This window comes from Arachis ipaensis, chromosome B03 (genome assembly GCF_000816755.2).
Source record: "Arachis ipaensis cultivar K30076 chromosome B03, Araip1.1, whole genome shotgun sequence".
Taxonomy (NCBI): domain Eukaryota; kingdom Viridiplantae; phylum Streptophyta; class Magnoliopsida; order Fabales; family Fabaceae; genus Arachis; species Arachis ipaensis.
The window spans coordinates 45,003,223-45,008,763 of NC_029787.2; positions in this window are offsets into that span (position 1 = coordinate 45,003,223).

The window sequence follows — 5,541 nt, forward strand, 5'->3', positions numbered from 1 at the left end:
TTTTCAGAGTGGGTTCAGTTAGACATCTTCTATTATGGGCTTGCAGAAGGAGCTCAGATGTCTCTAGATTACTCAGCTGGTGGATCTATCCACATGAGAAAGACAACTGAAGAGGCTCAAGAGCTCATTGATACAGTTGCCAGGAATCAGCATCTGTACCTAAGCAGTGACCCTTCCATGAAAGAAGAGGTTAAAACAGTAACTGTTGAACTCAGCCCTGTAAAACAAGCTGCTGAATTCAATCAGCAATTGGATTTTCTAACAAAGCAGTTAGCCGAATTCAAGGATAAACTACAAGAGACAAGGATGGCTAATATAAATATGGAAGAACAATTGAAGCAAACAAAGCAACAGCTGTCAAGACAAATAACAGAAGAATGCCAATCAGTTCAATTAAGAAGTGGGAAAACATTAAATACCCCACCTCAAGGCAGCAAAGAGCTAAGGAATGAGCAAACCACCCAAAATTTACCTGAGGACAGTAAGAGCCCAGGGAAAAATAATTCTGGCGTTAAAATGCCAGAAATTTGGTGGAAGGCTGGCGCTGAACGCCCAGACCATGCCCAAGACTGGCGTTCAACGCCAGTAACAAGCAAGGACTGGCGTTCAACGCCAGAAACAAGCAAGGATCTGGCGTTGAACGCCCAAAATGGGCAAGATCTGGCGCTGAACGCCCAAAATGGGCACAATTCTGGCATTCAGACGCCAGGAACAGACAAGGAGTTGGCATCTCACGTCACTCCAGCTTCTAACTCTGGCACTCAATTGCCAGTGAGGGATCAGACACACACAAGTGCTGATGACAACCGCTCTAAAAAGGCTTCTTCAACCACTTCTGTAGGCAATAAACCTACAGCAACTAAGGTTGAGGAATATAAAGCCAAGATACCTTATCCTCAAAAACTCCGGAAAGAGGAGCAGGATAAGCAATTTGCTCGCTTTGCAGATTATCTCAGGACTCTTGAAATAAAGATGCCATTTGCAGAGGCACTTGAGCAAATACCTTCTTATGCCAAGTTCATGAAAGAGATCTTGAGTCATAAGAAGGATTGGAGAGAAACTAAAAGAGTTCTCCTCACTGAAGAATGCAGTGCAGTCATTCTAAAAAGTTTCCTGAAAAGCTTAAAGACCCTGAGAGTTTTCTGATACCATGCACATTAGAAGGTAATTGCACCAAGACAGCTTTATGTGATCTTGGGGCAAGCATCAACCTAATACCGGCATCCACTATCAGAAAGCTTGGCTTAACTGAAGAAGTTAAACAAACCCGGATATGTCTCCAACTTGCTGATGGCTCCATTAAATACCCATCAGGCGTGATTGAAGACATGATTGTCAGAGTTGGGCCATTCGCCTTTCCCACTGACATTGTAGTTTGATATAGAAATAAGAGACAGAAAAGGGACAGAAAACCAAGTGGCTGATCATTTGTCCCGGATAGAGCCAGGAGAAGGGACACCCCTCCCCTCTCTTGAGATCTCTGAGACTTTTCCGGATGAGCATTTATTTGCCATTCAGGAAACACCATGGTTTGCCGATATTGCAAACTATAAAGCTGCAAGGTTCATACCCAAAGAGTACAACAGGCAACAAAAGAAAAAAATTAATCACTGATGCAAAGTACTACTTGTGGGATGAACCCTATCACTTTAAGAGATGTGCAGACGGAATAATCCGTAGGTGTGTTTCTAGAGAAGAAGCACAGAGGATCCTATGGCATTGCCATGGATCTCAATATGGAGGCCATTTCGGAGGTGAGCGAACAGCCACCAAGGTCCTCCAATGTGGCTTCTATTAGCCCACACTCTATAAAGATTCCCGAGAGTTTATGCGTAATTGTGACAGTTGCCAAAGAGCTGGTAATCTGCCTCAAGGTTACGCCATGCCTCAATAGGAAATCTTGGAGATTGAGTTGTTTGACGTATGGGGAATTGACTTCATGGGACCTTTCCCACCATCATTCTCAAACACTTATATTCTGGTGGCAGTTGACTATGTATCAAAATGGGTTGAGGCCATAGCCACACCTACCAATGACACTAAAATAGTGCTGGAGTTCCTCCAGAAACATATCTTTAGCAGGTTTGGTGTCCCTAGAGTACTAATCAGTGATGGGGGCACTCACTTCTGCAACAAACAGCTTTACTCTGCCATGGTCCGGTATGAGATTCGCCACAAGGTGGCGACTCCATATCATCCACAGACTAATGGACAAGCTGAAGTCTCTAACAGAGAGCTAAAAAGAATCCTAGAACGGACTGTAAATACCCGTAGAAAGGATTGGGCAAGAAGCTTGGATGATGCTCTGTGGGCATACAGAACAGCATTCAAAACTCCTATAGGGACCTCTCCATACCAACTGGTCTATGGTAAGGCATGTCACCTGCCCGTGGAACTGGAACATAAAGCCTACTGGGCAACCAGATTCCTAAACTTTGATGCCAAATTAGCTGGAGAAAAAAGATTGCTCCAGCTAAATGAGCTAGAGGAATTCAGACTCACTGCTTTCGAAAATGTCAAGCTTTATAAAGAAAAATAAAAAAAGTGGCATGACAGAAAGCTGTCATCTAGAATCTTTGAACCAGGACAAAAGGTTCTATTGTTCAACTCTAGGCTCAGGCTATTCCCCGGGAAACTGAAATCCCAGTGGAGGGGACCATATGTGATTACAAGTGTATCACCATATGGTTATGTGGAGCTTTAGGATATTGATTCTGATAAGAAGTTCATTGTCAATGGACAGAGAATCAAGCACTATCTTGAAGGCAACGTTGAGCAAGAGTGCTCAAGGCTGAAGCTAGATTAAAAGCTCAGCAAGGTCCAGCTAAAGACAATAAAGAAGCGCTTGCTGGGAGGCAACCCAGCCATGGGGCATCAATCCTCTAAGCATTTTGCCCTATTTTTATTTGTTTATATAGAGTTCATTGATAACAAGGTAAAGAATCAATTGCATAAGTTCACAGGGTTACAGAAGGAATCTGCACACAAAACAGAGAAAAAGAGCTCACTGGCAAGAAAACGCCAGTAAAAGCCTATTTTGGGCGTTCAGCGCCCAAAAGGGGCAGCCAGTGGGCGCTGAACGCCAGTAAGGATAGCAATCTGGCGTTCAACGCCAGAAAAGGGCGACAACTGGGCGTTGAACGCCCAGGAGAACAGCATTTGGGCGTTGAACGCTCAAAACAGGCAGTGTTTGGGCGTTCAAACGCCAGGATGATGGGGAGGAGGTAATTTCATTTTTCTTCATATTTTTCATTCTAATTTTAATTCCCATATTTCAAATCATGATTTCTTGCATAAACATGTTAAGAACCCTGATTTCTAAAATCCCTAATTTCTAAAAATCCTACTTTAAAAATATCAAATGTATCTTAATCCATAAGCACAATTCCTCTTTTTCAATCCAATTCAACTCTTTTTTTCAAAAATCTTTTCAACTCATCAATATCTTTTTCAAATCTCCAAATTATCTTTTTCAAAATATAGATTTATCTTTTTCAAAAATCTTTCATATCTTTTCAATTTTAAACTATATCCTCTCTTATCATATCTTCTATCTTATCTTTTCCAAATCAATCTTTTTTATCATATCTTTTCTAAATTTTCGAACCCACCCCCCTCCCTTTAAATATGGGTTCGGCCTCCCTCCCCTTCCATCAACAATTGCACTAGCTCTCCTTCTATCCCTCTCCTTTCTTTTCTTTTGCTTGAGGACAAGCAAACCTCTAAGTTTGGTGTGTTTATCCGAGATCACTAAGATCATGGCTCCTAAGGGAAAACAAACCACTTCAAGAGGCAAGAAAGAGAGCGTTCCAAAACCACTTTGGAATCAAGGAAAGTTCTTATCTAAAGAACATTCAGACCATTATTGCAAAATAATGGGTCTAAGATCAGTGATCCCGGAAGTTAGATTCAATCTGAAAGAAGACGAATATCCGGAGATCTAGGAGCAAATTCGAATCAAGAACTGGGAGGTCCTAGCTAATCCTGAAACGAAAGTGGGAAGGAATATGGTCCAGGAGTTCTATGCTAATATTTGGCAGACAGACAAGCAAAAACTATCTGGAACTGCTTTCTATGAATATCGGACCATGGTCAGAGGAAAGATTGTTCATACCAACCCTGACAAGATCAGGGAGATCTTAAAGCTACCTCAGTTGAAAGATGATCCAGACTCTTTCAACAGGAGAATGATGAGAACAGACCAGGGTCTGGATAAGATTCTAGAGGACATATGTATTCCTGGAGCCAGGTGGACCACCAGCACGAAGGGTGTCCCAAATCAACTCAAAAGAGAAGATCTCAAACCAGTCGCCAGAGGATGGCTGGACTTCATTGGGCATTCTCTGCTGCCCACTAGCAACCGTTCTGAAGTCACTGTTAAAAGAGTAGTGATGATCCATTGCATCATGATGGGAAAAGAAGTGGAAGTTCATCAACTGATTTCAACTGAATTCTATAAAATTGCTAATAAAAATTCTAAAGATGCCAGGTTGGCTTACCCAAGCTTGATTTCTCTGCTCTGCAAGGACGCTGGAGTAAGGATGGGAATAACTGAGTATATGTCAATTGAGAAACCAATCACCAAAGCATCAATGGAAAAACAACAAGCACAGGATGACCCCATCAAGAAGAAAACACAGGAATTTCTCCCAGAAATCCCTCAATCTGAATATTGGGAGTATCTTGAAACATCAGTTACCAAGATGCAAGAAGTTATGGAACAAATAATAAAAGAACAGAAGGAACAAAGTCAAATTCTTACCTATTTGTTTAAAGAACAAGAGGAGCAAGGGCGTGACTTAAGGGAATTGAAGCGCCAGACGTTATCTCTTGAAGGACCAAGCACCCCACAGATCAGAGGGACATCCACTTCCCAGAACAAAGGTTGTTAAATTCCAATTTCTGCTTTAACTTTGTGATAGTGTCATTATAGAAGTTCACCTTAGGAGTCATATAATAGTAATTAGTGTCTATTTTGATTTTACATCCAATTAAGTTATAGTCTATTTTTCTCATCATCAGGACAAGCAACAGTTTAAGTTTGGTGTTGTGATGAGCGGATATTTTATACGCTTTTTGGGGTTAATTTCATATAGTTTTTAGTATGTTCTAGTTAGTTTTTAGTTTATTTCCATTAGTTTTTAGGAAAAATTTATATTTCTGGACTTTACTATGAGTTGTGTGTTTTTCTGTAATTTCAGGTATTTTTCTGGCTGAAATTGAGGGAGCTGAGCAAAAATCTGATTCAGGTTGAAAAACGACTGCTGATGTTGTTGGATTCTGACCTCCCTGCACTCAAAGTGGATTTTCTGGAGCTACAGAACTCGAAATGGCGCGCTTCAAATTGCGTTGGAAAGTAGACATCCAGGGCTTTCCATCAATATATAATAGTCCATACTTTGCTCAAGGATAGATGACGTAAACTGGCGTTCAACGCCAGTTCTCTGCCCAATTCTGGCGTCCAGCGCCAGAAAAGGATTAAAAGTTGGAGTTCAACGCCAGAAATGGATCCAAACCTGGCGTTGAACGCCCAAAACAGCC